A 17,139-nucleotide genomic window follows, 5' to 3' on the forward strand; every position below is an offset into this window, starting at 1 on the left:
CCAGAGTAATTATCCATTCCAGCAATAATCAAACCAACAGCAAAGTCAAAGTACCCTAAATTCCCTGCTTGTATAGAAAGCAGAATCCATTGTCAAGGAGCAAGGCTAAGATGACAGAACAGACAGCAAGAACACTAACTGGATATGGGGCTCAGGGCCAACATCAGCATTTCTCTATGCTGCTTGGGAAGCTGCCACTGTCTTACACAAAGTTTTTCAGATCAAAGAGGTCAGCCAAATGGTAACAGTAAAGAGTGAAAGTTATGGTCCATTGGAAGAGATAAACTGTGTTTTCTCTCTGTGACAGAAGAGTAGATAGAAAGCAAGCATATTTTCTTTGATTCTGGTATAGGAAATGTGCTGAAAAGTAAACTGAAAGGCTTATGTACGTAGAAATTATAACCACCCAGTCTGGTGCATATATCTTGTGAGCAACAGGAAAAAGCAGAAAATTAGAAGACTGAACACCTAATATCTCTGTGAAGCACCAGATCCATCACAGACCAATCTTAGGCCTTCCCTGCAGTCATCCCAGGAGACAGGCAGGTTTATCCTGACCCTAACCATGGCATCTGACAGGCTGCAAGCACTCCAGTTGCTACAGTTATGTACATTTGTCACTGTAAAGTTTGCAAGTATTTGGTTCTTCTCTTGCCTAGCAATTTGAAGAGCTTTGACCAGCTAAAACAGAAGACTACAGTTTCCTAAACATCCTTTTTTCAAGACTTCACAGCAGTAAATTCCCACAATGCGCTGGAGCAGCACAGCTGAAAAACTTCAAGGTGTAGCAATACACATCACCCATCCCTCATCAAGTATGTATATCCATGTTTCAGAGCAATCAAGTTACATCCTCTATTTCCTCCTACCAGTTTCCCCACTTGAACTTAAGATATGATTCTGCAACATGGAGACATCCTCTACCTTATATCACAATGCACAAGAGCCAGCTTATCAGAATAAAGCGGCAGAAAACAAACCAAAGAGAAAGGTATCTACCAGTCTCAGTTGCAAAAACCTCTTGAGATCATCCGCATATAAAACAGTGGTCTCTCTTCACCAAAATGACTGCATTTTTTGATGAACTACAGATTTTTCAAAGTCAAATTGTAGAGTAGACCATGCACCCAGAATAGGTTTTGCTCATCTTAAAAGAACCAGTAGTGTCTAAAGACCAGTAGTGTAAATTAGAGAGACACGACATGATTTGCACACAAAACAAAAAAATACACAAAGAGATGTACAGATAAGGAACAGCCTACAGGAGTTAAATAATTAACTTTTAATTAAAGGGCTATTTGACAAAAGTTAAGACCAAAAAAGTGGTTTGCTTACAAAAGTAATGAAGGGCAGTGCACAAAATGAACCAAATAGTTGCATGAACTGGAAAAGACATGCAAATACAAGAGCATGATTGTAGTCAAGCTATCACACAGCTATAGCAGCTAAATAGCATTATGAGAACAATGTTGCTGGCTCCTTTCACCCCCCATGTCAAGGGGAGACATGTCAGGACCTCAGTGAATTTTTTTCACCACAGAGGCAAGAGTATGAGGAGGACTGCCATGACCACAGGTCAGTTAAAAACAGTCTTCTAGCAAATTTTCAAAGGACCACTCAGTACAATGTCTGGAAAAAAAAAAATTGCAATAGAGATATTTTATCAATACTGCCACTAAGCAGTAAGAGACTGGGAAACTGCATAACAGCAAAGTCTGCAGATACAAGTTTAGAGGACTAAAATCAAACGACATGGTGAAGTTCTTGGGTCCAGCACAAACAGCAGTGGCCTAAAATTAATAAACCATGATTAATTTCTGTCTCTGCTGTGCTAATTAGGCACTCCAAGTTCTTGACAACTTATTATCTCACGCACCTGCATTTTAATCACAAGTACAGAGAACAGGGCTCTCAGAAAACAGATTGCTCCCTCCCTGGCATACCAGTGCATCAGGCAGTGTGGCTCTGCAGGGTCCTGGCCAGGTGACAGGTTTTGTCTGGGCACAAACCTTGAATTCCTTCTTTATTCACTACAAGATGCGACTGTTGTTTTTAGAGACACCAAAGAGTCTAATTATGAAGCCACTGAATATGGTCTTTCAGGCAAAGTCTGGTAGACTGAAAATACTTCTAGCAAAGAATTTTAACTGAGATTTGGAATGCCATATACAAGGCAAGTAAAATCAGTTTGGGAAATAGCTTGTTATAGTAAGAAAGTGCCAGAAGTAACGGTAGATACTCAGTTTTGTACCATTCATCCAAAGGAACAAAAGCAAATCTTTGTGGCTTAGAGCTCCTCGTGAGAGGTTAGCAGAAATGTGAAGCAGTATTAGTTGTCTGAAAAGTCCAGTAGGTTAGCCCAACCTCTAACCCAGCAGATACACTGTCAACAGCACCAGTCCTTCACTTGAAAGCAGCTCCTCTCATATTTTTTTAAAGCCTTACAAACAGAGGTTATTCACTAACAGCTCTGCACATCACTTTCTTTTTCAGCACCCCTTCGGAACACTTGTTACATGCATGCTGTGTGATAACAGGAAACAAAGGCAAGGTTGGAAGAATACCCTTTATAGTTTTGCACAGTGAGAACACAGGTTCTTGCCCTAAGGAAGCATTTAATACTGAGAATTTTTCAGAGGTGGGAGAATTGAACAGACCAAGAACACCCAGACATTTTTCCGAACAAGCCAGGAACACTATGGTGACTTTACCAACCTGTCTGGAACCAGAGCATAGAGAGCAATAGCCACTTTTTCAAACAACATGGGAAAAACACTGACTACCTGAATAAGAGCTGCAGCACTGTTCACATAGAAGGGCAGGTACAGATCTCTTCTCTGGTCACCAACGAAGAACCCAAGGAAATGGCATGAAGCTGCATCAGGGGAGGTTTAGGTTGAATTTTAGGAAAAGGTTCTTCGCCCTAAAGGTGGCTGAGCACTGGAACAGGCTCCCCAGAGTCACAGCACCAGCCTGACAGAGCTCAAGCAGCATTTGGACAATGCTCTTGACACAGGGTGTGACTCTCGGGGTGTCCTGTACAGGGCCAGGAGCTGGACTCGGTGATCCCTGGATCCCATCCAAATCAGCACGTTCTGTCATTCTACACGTGGAATAACCAACCATCAATTCTGGTCGCTGGGTTTAATCCTTAGTGCTGAATCAACCAACAGTATAAGTGAGGGAAGTCAGAGCAGATAGATGTGATTTTCACAGTCTTGATGAAATTTCTACACTTTATTGTTACTTTTCACCTTTGGCTACTAAGGAAACAAACTAATTTTGGGATGTACATAACCTGTTATCCATTATTTCCGTTTTGTCACTTCAAACTGTCTCTTTCACACTTACTACAATGCAGTTTAGGATGGGCTATAAACCCATTTGAAAATTTCAAAACAATCAATGCAGCAGTCATTGATGATTATCAATGGAAACTGTCGATTATTAATTCGACAGGACACCCAATATTTACAGCAATGAATTCAATTTTTTTTCAAGTCTGTGTTTTTTGCTTCAAAGCTGCAGAAACTGACAACTTTTTAAACCAAAACATCTATTATATTCTTAAGAACATATCTGTTTAGCAGACATTCTGTTAATAATATCTCACTTAATGTATAGGAGTGTAGTTGTAGTTCTTTGGTTCCCAGAGACTGCAAATCATCTCAGCAATGCAGGCAGAGAATTTTGTTCCACCGCTACCAAGGCTGCAATGCTTGACATAGCAAAATTTATTTTTGCAAAGCAGAAATAATAAAGCAAAATTAGAAAGGTTTGGGTATCCCATGGTTGGCTAAGTTTTATGTATCCCACAGGTGGTCCATCACTTACAGGTGTTTTGAAACTTGAACCAAAAGCTTCACATGCCTTTTTCCAATGGACCAATCCATTGGAAGATACTTGTCTAAGATGTATTTTCTACCTGAAGCCAGCTCACATTTTATATTAAAAAACTCTTTAGTCAGATTTATCTAGAGAACTTCCAAGAGAATTGGCATTCATAACCTTTTTGTTCTTGATGAATTCTGAATTCATAGAAAGAAATAGTATTATTTCCATATATTTATTTATTGTTCACAGATGAAAAATATGCAGAGTTAGAGAAAAAAATAATGTTACAAATTAGGTACTGAAATCAGAATCTATTATTTGAGGTCAGTGAGATTTATGAATACCTTCATGCTCCACTAACTCAAATCATTCTAAGTATGCACCTACGCTCTTTCAAGACCAAGTTCTGGAATTCTGAATACAAACAAGGGCTATTTATTAGAGAACTTTAAGTTTTAGCAAGCTAAACCCATAAACCTACTTTTAACACTTTCTTATTCCTCTAAACTTTAGAGCACCCATTCACACAGCTCCCATGCAAAACATTTCAGTCTTAAGAGTAACAGGTCTTACACTTTTTACTGCTGCCATTATCTGCTTTTCTGTTCTGTATACCCTGTGGTTCTGTACACTAAACTGATGCAGTGCATTTCTGCATGGTTTACCTGCTAAACAAAAATGTTCAGAAATATACCTGCATGAATACACTAAAATAACAACATATGAATCCACAATACCTGAAACAGTGTAATGGTCAGCAATAATATGCTACTTATGGACTTCTCAAAGCAGAAGTCACAAGTTTAACATGGAATTTGTTGTGAAGAGACCATAAAATAAGGTTAATTATTATTTCTCCTTGTGGTTTTTCAAAAAAAAAAAAAAGAAAAAAATAAGACTTAATATGAGGCTGAACTAAAAGAACAGCAAGCTTAAATTAAAGATGCTGATAGAAAAGCTCTAGCAAATCTTGTTGTAGCAGATTAAGTTACTATCCTCAGCTGTAGGCTGCTGCCATCAGAAGTCACTGATCCCAAAAGTAGAATTGTCAGGGGGCACATGTGCTGCCACCTCAGCCACTTCACTGCTAAGACTGGCATGGCAGTTTGCTTCAGGTGTCACACCATGAACCATAACGACTGAGGAACAAGCACTTGTTAATTCTGCAAATGAACTAGAGCAGAGGGCTCGAGCAGGAAAAGGTCAAAAACTGACATCACAAAATCTAGGACTCCCCAGAGCTGTAGCTGCAATCTAAATTTCTTCTAAAGTAGAAGGAATCAGCTGGGCCAATCCTCACAAATCCATCCAAGAATAAAAAACACAATCTCACCAGAAAGTATCAGAAGCACAATGTGAACTGTCAAACAATTTGTAAATAAGCTGAACAGGCAATGATTAATCATGTTAAGTACTTTAAAGGCTGAATGTTCAATTTCAAATTAGCTTTAAGAAATCAAGAACGAAAGATTTGTATGGAATTTTAATTATCACAGGAAGTCCCAACTAGGTAAGTTTTAGGGAGCACTAACACGCATGGTATCAAATGAACAGCATTACATATCTTTCTAAGACTTGACAAGAGTATGCACTTAAGTGGGAACACAAACCAGTCCACATTTAGTACCCAACCACTCAGGTATGCAGCTGCATTCATTAAATATTTGTATAGAAAAGGCTTCAAAAATATTGACATAAAGAGAAACTGTATGAAGTTTTCACCAACAGAGGTCAAAAACTGGCTTAGGGGATAAAGTATATATAAATTCAAGTGTGCAACTCAAGTTGTTAAATTTTAAAGAACATATATGCAAATATTTAATACTTCCCTACTACAGAAGGCTTCAAAAAGAGGTTGGTACATCATAAGCAGGTCTAACTTAATTTCTGCAGATCATCCCATCTCAACTTTAACTGAGGTATTTAAATTCTAAGGTTGCTTTCTCAAACAAGTACATCATGCTGATTCCAAGTTCAGCATCATACAGATGAATTTATAACAGAGGGCCCTACTGCTGATCAAAGGTAAGCCATCAGCAGACTCATCAATGACATTTTAGCAGAAAGGAGTCCACAGTTTTGACATTATTATATTGTAGTATTGTTTTGTTAATATTGTTCAGTTATTCCAGTTCTCCAGTCCCTCCTTTTTGAAACCAAACCAAGCTCTTTACAATTTTGTAGCCCAGTGCAGCACAGCATCTAACTGAGACAACCTAGCACATTTTTACAGGACAAATTTCATTAAGTGCTTCCCAAGGAAATGCAGGAATTGACAAAGTAAACATCACTTGTCCTTCTTCCCAAAAGAAAGAGATGCAGCGTGATCCAACACAGAACCTTTGCTGCCCTCCCAGTTTTGCTCATCTTCCCTAAGCAGAGAGAACAGACAGACTCATGTCTGAAGGTCTGCAGAAGGAAAGAATCAAGAAGACGAACAAGGGGCTAAAAAAGCATGGTCAGAAATATAAGTCCACATTATATCAGGAAAGATCTATGGAAAAACAATATATCGTGACTCTACAAAAGTGATCCTAAGACTAATCCCTAATAGCAGTAAGTGTACTAGTCTCAATAAATAGACACAAAACATTAGCATTTAACCTAAAAATTACTTCATAAGCTTCATAAGCTTTAAGCCAAAACCAACTCTTCACCTCTTCACTGCTGCCTCAATATATATTATTAGGTGCTGGGTTCTCTTGTTTCAGTCAAGAAAAAATAGCTCTCCACTGCATATCATTTTGACTTCTCCATACTTCAAAATTAACAAAAGCCTAAAGAAATAAATGACCCACAAAATACACAACAATAACCAGACTTTACCTGAAGAGCTTTTCACCTGTTATCTTAAAATCATCCTCAGTATTTATCTTTTGGGAGGAAGTACAAGTGACATTTACTTTTTCAGTTCTTAGCATTTCTTGGGATACACTTTCAGTCTTTACTATTTACATCTTGCTTGATGAGCTAATGAAGAAGGAAGAAATCTAAGTAGGCTGAAAAGCAGAAAAGACTCTTCCTGACTGCAGAATCCTCAAACTGCTGCTCTCGTTCCACTGAAGCCAAGCAACTTGCCTCTTCAGATTTCTAGCTGGCCTTCATTATATCAGCTTGAAGGAACACACCTCACCAGAAGTGTTGATGACAATAGTTAAAATCTTGAGAGAAGATCACAACACACACTAAGTTAATATTCTCTGAACAGGAAAGAATTAAATTGATAATTCCATTGAAAGAGTCTACAAATCTAACAAGAACTTAGGCTTAAATGGATTTTTAGTGTTTATACTCTTAAAAACATAAATATGAAACAGACTATTCCACTTGCCAAAACAAAACCAATACCGTGAGGCTAGCAAGTCATTTTAGTCAGTCAGCCCAAGAGGACAATGTTGAGCTGATCAGCTTTTACCTCACTTTACACTAAGACACTGTGCTAATTCCTGCCTGTAAGTAATTAGGTTACTAATTTAGAACTTATCTTGATTACTGAAACAAAATTAAATGGTAAGAGTTTGTTCTATGTTGGTTTTAACTCTTGTACAACAATCACCGTCTTTAAATACATGTACCCAGTTTCATTTTAAACCCCTTTCCTTCTCTCTTGCATTTGAGGACTTTTAACATCACTCAAACAAAATGGAAATGTCATTGCATAGTGGCACCAAGCAATTCCATCACCACTTGATCCCACAGGAACTGATTCTGCGAAAGCACGTGATGTGCACTAATGCTACACTGTCCCAGTAAGAGAGGACTACGTTTCTCTGCTGACATCACACAGCCTTTCAGACACTGGGAAGAAGAGATTAGTTCTCTGAAAACAATTATACACATTTGTAAGAAGTACAATCCATATCATACAAACCTATGCAATCCAAACCCTCACCCATTTCAAATCTCGATGTTTAACCCAAAGGCTTGAGCTTTTGCTTTCAGAGATGAGAACATTCAGAAAACAAGACATACCAGAGGAAATAGCAACATGCTCTCCTAGCCAATATGAGACTTGCCATTTTCTACAGTGCACAATGCAGTTATCTATAACACAGTTTCTCTATAAAAGCAACCTTAATTATCTTAGCCAAGGTACACTGAATTAACCTATAATTCATCTCTCTTAAGTTTAATTAACAGTAGCTGACAAGTAAATGGCAATTTGATAAAACAAGACAAACAAGGGCAATCACAAGCTCTCAACCACAACATTGCAGGAACACTGAATGATCTGATATTAAGGTGAGGCCTTAGCTTTATACACAAAGGCATCACATTCAAAAGAAAAAGTTGCCATGGTATCTGTGACAGTAAAGAATTTAACTCAGTACCACAAACATCATGCAGACAAACTTGCTTCCCTCCCTAGTTTTCTCCTCTGCCACACTAAAGACCAGTAAGTGACTAATACCCAATGCATTACCAAAACGTACCACCTCCACTGACCTTAATTGTAAAGATCACCACAGTTAAGAAAACACTTGGGTTTACACTTGAATATTCAGGCTTGAGATCCAAGAAAACATTTAGGTTTTTACCTGAATATTCAGAGAGCTGACCCTGCTGATTTCTCTGCCACCCAAATCAAGATCAAAATTTGGCTCCCGAAAACCTCAAAAGCTAAGTAATTTCTCTCAATAGTGTTTTTACCATGACATCACCTCAGTTATATTTTATCTACCTTCAGATAAGCTCTTTAAAGTTGCATTCCTCTTTAATATACACAAATCACTCCCATGACATCACACAGCTCACATACTCTTCACAATTTACTATTAAAATGAGAATTGACCCCCTCAGGTACTAGCATACATTGTCCTCCCTTGAGCTCACACATTTGTACTCTGAACCCCACTCAAAACTACTGGTACCTAAATGAATACTTTTCCAGCCTCTCCTTCCTGACTTTAAAAATATACAGTTATCCTTGGAAACAGACTGGGAATGCATACCAGCCACCTCCCAGCACCATCACCAGGTCAAAGACCAGATGCTGAGGTTGCACTGGCATTTCCCAGTTATCAAAGGTTTATGGTTTTACTGAATTCAGCTTTCTAGAGAGCTTCAAGAAACCACTGAACGACTTCACACAAGACAATTCACACTCACTATTCAGTTGATGAATGTACCCAGGTTGATTTAGATGCTAACATAATGACTATTACCACACTCCAGTGCTCCTAATACCTTTTGTACAGGACCTCTTAACTGTCCTATCACTTCTAATATATCCTTGCCAGAAATCATTCCTGGTTTTAAACTGCTTTTCCCCAGAAAAACTCCCACATTTGAGAGTCTTCTGAACTATCTGTTACAGCCAAATACATAACCTAAAATAGCTTCCCCAGAAGATGCATCCCGGTACAAGAATGAAAATTGTGGTTTGGTTTCTATCTTATATTTCTTAAGAAAAGCTGTATTTTCCCAGATTTTCTGTTTAACATCTATTCTTTTGTTACACCTCTGCAGGACATGAGCAGTTTACTGTCTGTGCTGATAAATTACAGCAAATTCAGACTCTAAAGACCATAACTGTATTGTCACATGTTCAGTAGTCAAGCCTTTTCTCCAACCATAGAATTGAAATTTTAACAATAGAACACTAGAGGCAAAATCAAGTATTAAAAATGTTCAAACAAAACCTATTAGCTATTTCTTATTCATTATTTTTTTGTTAAGAAAACAATTATTGCCAGAACTAGAATAGATACATGATGCAACAGGCAAATAATTTAAGGAAACACAAGTCACTGACCAGCCCTATTATAGCAGATAATAATCACAGGTATGTTGAAACAATTACATTTCTAGATCTAATTATTTGGCGTCTTAGAACAAAGCAGAACTAGATCCACAAGGGAACATAAATGCCATGCCACCTACTAGACTCCACAACCCACAAATAAACAACCAAGACCTGCTTCAAAATGAAAAGGAAGTGTTACAGGTACTGTTCAGATATTTAATATTCAACTTGAGTAGGAACTGGCCGAGTCAGATAAGAATAAACCTAAAGATCAGAGATTTAAGTCTTCAAAATTTCACACCATGCTAGGGAAAATAAACCACCCCCAAGAAAAATCCCTTTCCTTTACTCTTTCAACATCTTGTAAGAAGGAAAGAAGACCTGAATCCATATCATTATTTTGTACTTGATCAAGCAAGTCCCTGGGCTACATATTCACTCCCTTCCTAAGTGACTACTACTCCTCAAGAATCAAACCAAACACTCACTGGTCTGGCAGTTAAGATATTCCTTTTGGGAACTGGCAGCTCCCCTAAAGAGTAGAAGGATTTGAATCAAATTTCTCAATGTGCTGGGTAGGTACTCAAAATAATTTCCACCTCTTTAAGGAAATGCAACATTGCATCCTTTTTCTGCCGAAAGAGAAGTGTGCAAGATTAGGTCTTCACAGAATTGGGGCATTCTTTTAGAAGTGTGCATTACTGATGGTATCTGTGTTTGCTTTCTAATTTAACTGCTGCAACCTTTGAGAGTTACAGCATTTTTTTCTTCCCACACAGCTATGTGTTAGTGTGCAATTAGACAGCATTATAAAACAAGTCTTCACCAACAGACATATAGAGCTGATCACCTCCCGTTAAAAAAAAAAACCAAACAAAAGCTTACTTTAAAATAGTCTCAGATATAAATTTAATTAGTTACAATTTCCTCTTTCTTCTGCTTCATACTTTTGAACTATACTAAGACATTTTGTCTAGCTTGTCTAGCTGCACTGGGAGTGAAGGAAAGAGGATGTGTACATAAAGTGCCCCTGTTGTCAGAACCACCCTACTGAAAAAAGCTCCAAGGTAGGCAACCACACCAGAAAAGCAACTCTGCCAGCAGACCTGATCTTAAACCACCACTTCAACTGTTTCCACCGAGTTTTCTACCACGGACATACTGCTAACGTTTTCAAATACACAAATGCCTCTCTTTGCCCATTAATAAAATGAAAACAATAGAGCAGTATTTAATTAATATTTACAAAAAGTCTTGAGGTTTTCAAATGCATTTCAAGGCAGTAATTTGTCTTCCAAATACCGTAATGTCGAGTATTTCTGCAACAGTGACTGAGAAAGTACTTTAAAAATGTCAGTTGTTAAACATTTAAAAATTTTAAACATGGCACATGAATACAAACACAAATCCTGCTATCTAGGAAGTAGCACAGTTTGAAATTTTAACCTTCAGCATTCTAAAAGCCTAACACTGTAAAAGGACTGCACTTCAAAGTACAAACTGAGAAAAAAAAAAACAGTAGCTGAAACAGTTAAAACAGTTAACTTCTGATGTTAAGATCCAATCTTTGAAGAGACATAATAGAATTTGCATCTAAAAATGCTGTAAGTTTTTTAAAAGCCTGCAACTTTTAAGAATAGCAGGAGATTCTAATTAAAGCAGCAAATGAAGTATTAGGAAAATTGAATCTTTCTATTACAATAAATGTAATTATGAACAAGGATCAATATATGGATGCACATAAACTTCAGACTACATTAAGTTTTCAGTATCCATAACTCTTGGTATGAATCCCAACCTCTGCATTGCATTTTCCATAGTTCTTTATCACGTACTGTTGAGGTACTGAAACGTGCTTGTCACCCCTCAAAGGTCATAAGTAACTCCTGCAGATTCCTAAGCCACACATATCAGTCTACTGATATTTTGATGCACACTTCTAAGTCCAGAACTTTTAAGAAGAAATTCAATAAAAACTAAGAAAAATTATAGTCTTTACCAACAGCTAACTCTATACAGAAAAACATCATCATACACTGTTATTCCACACATTGCAAAGTAATATGACACACATTAGAAGAATGTAAGCTCTGAAAAACTACTTTAAAAAGAGTTCTGTGACCATGGACTAACATTTAAACCTCTATTACTTTATTAACAATAATGATAATTAAATGTAACATCCTACAACACTGCTTTAAAACGCTATTTTTGATGCCTTCTTAAAAGCGTCTACAATGCTAACCATTACTTAAGCTTTTAATGTGTAAAATACTGGATTTTTTTTTTTTAAGCACAGCATGTTGGAAAAGAGTTGACATGTGTATCATCCAGCCCGACTCTAAATCGTTTGGCATTCAGATGTGTAGTAACAGCTCTAATATGATCATAACAAAAAATAATGTACTGTGAAAATTTGGACAACACGTCCAATCCAAAAGCTTGCAGACTCACATGTGTAAAGACAATATAAAGATACCTTATTTTTTTACAAATTCATGAAAAACACCTCAATCCTCAAAAAGGACAGAGAGATCCATTTAAGGCATAGGCAAAAGAAGCAGCAGACACACAGAAGATCACTATCAGTCACTTGTTAGAAGCCTGACTGCAGTCAGCTATATATCATCATGTATCTAGAATGAAAGTATTTTGCTCTATTCAGTGAGCTATGGACATAGTGTATACCTAAGTAATTCCAATAGAGGCTTCATTTTAAAAAGAAAATACCCTCATATCACTTATTTACCCCTTTTAATATTCCTCATGAAGTTATTTTCGTGGATCTGTCCCATGTGAGACATCTAACAATATTATTATTTTAGGCAGCCTTTGTTTGTATATAAATATCCCTCAGTAAGGTCCAATACAAGTTAATTTCATTTTCTCACGCGGTCTGTCTCACCCAGCTCACAGTCACAGTTCTTTGTTGCCTGGCTGTAGTGTGTCTCCCTCCCACCACACAGGCTCGATGCCTCCGCTAGGAAAGCGGCAGCACCGCAGGAGCATTTCCACTGCAGCTCTGGGCACACGGAGCCGCTCCGAGCGGGATGTGCGCTACCGACCGTAAAACACATTGCAAGTCGCTCACGTTCAACCTGCTTTAACGTAGCCCTGCAGAGCTTCATAAACCAATACGAAACAGAAACTTCGCTGGAATAATATCCAAACACAGAGCTGCCACAGCATCAGAAGTGCACGGGAGGGGGGCCTAAAGTTCCTCCCTCCCCCTTGTTTAAACACGCACACAACCCGCTACAAGTCCGCAGAGAGAGCACACAGCCAAGTGCGGGAGGTTTTCTTACAACTCCTGGGCCTAAGCTCCCGGGAGGCACCCCGAGAAAGGGCGGCAGGGAAGCCGCAGGAGCCGCTCCCGGGAGGCCCCCGCGCTCCCGGCAGCGCCGCCCGCACCTGTAGCCGCTGCGGCCGGGGCCGGCCCGCCCAGGACCCGTGGCCACGGTACAGCCCGGGCCGCCGCCAGCGGGGCGCGGGGAGCGGGGCCGAGCTCCGAGAGCCGCCGAGCCCGGCTATGCCCCGCCGTCCCGCCCGGCCTCGGCCCGGCCGGACTCCGGGGCCTGCGCGGGCGCCGTGGCCGCGGGGGAGGCGCCGTGGCCGCGGGGGAGGCTCCGGCCAGCCGAGACTCGCGGCTCCGCGGCGGGACCTGTTGCTCGCACGCCGGGCACGGGCGCTCCGCTCACCGTCTGTCTCTCTCCGCCGCTGACACGCTCCCCTCCGGCCCGGCCCGGCCGCCTGCTGGAACTCAGAGTCTCCGGCGTCCCGCGGCGTCCCCGCGCCCAGTCCCCGGAGCCGCCCGGCCACAGCCCCCGCAGCGCTGCGCAGCCGCCGCCCAGCCCGGCCCGGCCCGGCCCGGCCCCGCGCCCGGCCCAGCGCCACCGCCCCGCCCCGCCGCGCAGGCGCGGGGCCGCCCCACGGCCGCCTCGGCCCGGCGGGGAGCGCGGCGCTGCCCCGGAGGCCGCAGCGGCGGTCGGGGCTGTCGGGTTGGGGCTGCCCTCAGGTGGAGGGGACACGTGATATGTGCGCTGCTTCTGTGTGTCCTTCCTCGCAGAATCACTGAATTGAGTAGGTTGGAAAAGACGTCCGACACGGTCGAGTCCGACCTATGACCGAGCACCACCTTGTTAGCTGGACCCTGGCACTGATGAGTGCCGCGGCCGGTCTTTACTTGAACACTTCAGGGACGGTGACTCCACCGCCTCCCTGGGCAGCCCATTTCAGTCCAGTCCATTCCCGCCGTCATCTCCCGTCTCTGTCCCACGGCTTTCTCTGCGCCCCGGAGCGGGACCGCCTCGGGAGCCCGTGCCCCGAGCAGAGCCGGCTCGCCCGCCGGGCCACTCGCCCTTCTTGCTCGCCCAGTTCCGGCTGCCGCCTCCCGCCCGCTGCAGCTCCGCTGGGCCCGGGGCGCACCGGGCCTCTGCAAGCCCTTTGTCCCCCATCCACCCTCCCTGGCATCCCCTGTTCGCCAGCTGCTGCTGCTGCCGCCGCGTCCTCAGCCCGAGCTTGAACGCCCCAGCCAGGCTGGAGCCTGCGTGGGGAAAAAAGTATTTAATCTCATCGAGAGTCCACTCTGCCTCCGGGAGGCTGAGGCACAGAAGGTGCCCGTAACACACCGTCTGGAACGATGAAGAAAACAGGAGGTTACAAGTAGTTTTACCGGATTGTTTATGTTCTTGGCTGTGTTTTTCAGGAACAGGGAAACGTCTTTTCAGTATGCAACAGTTAAGTTTGACTTTGAGCTGCAAACTGCACTTCCCTGGTTTTTCAGGCTAGCCTGCCTAGATCATTGCTCAAGGCATTAGAGGAAATGTTCTCGGTAACCACACTAATAAAGAAAGGCTTTCTTAGATAACTAAGTCCTAAAGAGATACCTGCTTTAGTCCATCTCTCCTTGCTTCCATTTAAACCATATAAAAATCTGTGCCATTTAATGCTATCATTCTTCACAGTGAAATCCACAATTTCTATAATGGTACCCTCTATATCATGTTTTCTTTTGGTTCTGTTCTAAACACTGAGATACAAAAATTAATTTTAGAAGTCCCAAAATAACGTTCTTATGGTTATTCTTACTGTGTGAAAAGGCTTAAGACACTAAGGTACGTCCTGCCCAGTTACCTGCAGAGGAAAGTCTGAAAGCCTTTTACCTGTCCACATTGTGGCTCAAACTCCCCAGGGCAGTAATGCCTTGTAAAGTGCATTTACCATCTATTAACATATTAACATCTATTTCTGTTCTGACCAATAATGAGGGGCTTTGCATCAAGCAAACACAACTGGAGAACTGCAGGACATACAGATGTTTGTGGACTGCAGAATTATTTACTTGGGAAATAAAAAAGAGAGGGAAACCATGACACTGGTAATTTGTGGCTGAGCAGCACCAAGCGTGGTTCTTCTTACCTTCATATGAACATGGTCCATGAAAGTTCACATGAACCCTTTTTTAGAAAGCACTTTGACAAAGGATCTTAGAACCAAAGGGTGTTTTCAAAATGTGATACTTTCCTAGGAAATATGGCTGCAAAAAGTAGGTAGGTTGATCAGGTTATCTGTTTACTGTTGAACTCTCTTTTCTACGTCCGAGGTTGGGATGGTCAGACAAAAAAAAGGCACAAATTCTGCTTACAGTTTCCTTCAGCTGATAGCATTTGTACATTCCTTTCCACAGAAAATCTCATTGCCTCCAATTTGCATGTTGTCCAGCAGCCATTTTTAAACCAAGATAAGGGAATTTTCTTTAATATATAAAGAATAAAATAAAGGAGGATTCTCATCAAGTTTAGAATTTCCATTTCCATCCTATACTGTCTTGTACCTGTAGCTGAAGTTTAATTTTTTTGCCAGAAGGGGTTACCAGACCAGGTTAAGACTGAGCTTGGGATATCTCTTGGATATATCTGCTTAAAGATCTGTTTGTTTCTTTGGTAACCAATCTCCTCCCTCTGGCTTTCACAAGGCATCACAGAAACCCTAATATTAGCCTGCGCCCAGCTGGCAAATCCATTCAAATGGTGCTGGAATGAGATGTGCTTGGCTAATTCTATCCAACAGATTAAAATACTCTGTCAGGCCAAGAAGTTGTCACACCTGAATACGATTCACAATAGAGCACAGGATCAGCAGCATTATATGTGAAGACCCAGATAACCTTTCTGTTTTGAATCCCTTTGGCAGACAGCTCTTACCGTTCATTTTGCCTTGTGGGTGCTGTTTGGTGGTATGCTGAGAACACAGAAATTACTCTGAGAAAATAAACATTTTAGCTTGAATTTAACAAAATCTTCAAATTAGAAAGAAAATATACAGCGAAAGAAGGTGAATGGGAGGATGAGGAATGACAGTGGAGTGATGATTGGGAAGATCAAAGCTTTTAATCTTCCTTTGTTTTGTCTTAGCTGATTAATCTTTCATGTGAGGATCTACCAAGACAGCTTTTAAAGGAAATGAGAAAACTACTTACCAAAGTAGTATAAAGCTTTCTGTTCCATCTCTTGTTCAAAGTGTTCAGTTATTATCTTTAAGTAGAAAGGAACTGAAAAGAAATACCCAAGTGATACCTTTTGTGAGCTTGGATCTTTGAACATTTTAATTTTAGACAACATTTTTTCTATGTTTTACTATCTGGGATTATGGAAACATTAAATCCTGCTTGCAGCTGCAGAATCAGTGCATTTAGGCAACTTTATTTATTATAGAACTTTCTTTTCAGATCGGTACATTAACTCCACAGACAAATATTATTTAACAAAGAAAATGTTCATCTTTGATGAATTGAACTTGACTGAACTTGACATGAATCGGTGTCACTGTTTGCCAGCAGGGTGCAGATATAATTGTGATCCATCTAAATCTGGCTGATTGCAATCGATAGAAAGGAGAAAAACTAAATTCAGACTCAAGCTGAGGAATCAGCCTAACATAGAACAAAAGGTTTTCTTTGAAACCATTGCCCTCTGGAGGGGAAATGAAAAATCACCAAGGGATCATGTAAAAATTCCTTTTAATGTCACTGTTTAACTATATTTATGCTTTGCAGTCTATGAATGGTTCTACAGACAGTTGCAAAAAAGCAGTGCTGTCAGAAGAGCCTCACTGGCCCCAGTGCTTATGTCAGTGGGTTGGAGAAGTAATCCCCATCTGTCTGCCCCATAACTCTCCTCCCCTTTATCTCTAAACTCTTTATCTCTAAACTCACAGGAGAATCAATTCTGTAGCAGATGTACTTTCTCTTCTAACTCCACCTTGGATCCCTTCCAAGCTGGTGTCCTCCCTCTCTATTTGCCAAAATACTTTTTTTATGCAATCCCTAAGGCATTCTTGTCTGCCTGATGCCAGAGTCTGTATTCCAGTCTCTTTCTTGACCTTTCTGCTGTTTGTTTGTTTGGTTACTTCTTTTATTATCTTGATTACCCTTTTCTTCTTGATCTTTAATTCTTGCACAGCTTTGAGAAATTGTGTTCTCTTCTTTTTATCTCTCTACTTTCATGTCTGACATCTATTGAAATAGACTTTTTTCTTCCTGTCTCTGAGAACTTCACAGA

The 17,139-nt window shown here is 40.7% G+C and overlaps 1 protein-coding gene across 1 annotated transcript in view; it reads right to left on the reverse strand.

Moving 5' to 3' along the window:
* The window catches only part of PALS1 (protein associated with LIN7 1, MAGUK p55 family member), a 55,404-nt gene extending 42,017 nt beyond the window's left edge, over window positions 1-13,387 (reverse strand). The window contains exon 1 of the mRNA XM_063159308.1: window positions 13,279-13,387. The gene's annotated coding sequence lies outside the window, so the exon portion shown is untranslated. The remainder of the gene's footprint in view (window positions 1-13,278) is intronic.
* Window positions 13,388-17,139: the final 3,752 nt, after the last annotated feature.

The sequence above is a fragment of the Melospiza melodia genome, chromosome 6 (assembly GCF_035770615.1).
Source record: "Melospiza melodia melodia isolate bMelMel2 chromosome 6, bMelMel2.pri, whole genome shotgun sequence".
Taxonomy (NCBI): domain Eukaryota; kingdom Metazoa; phylum Chordata; class Aves; order Passeriformes; family Passerellidae; genus Melospiza; species Melospiza melodia.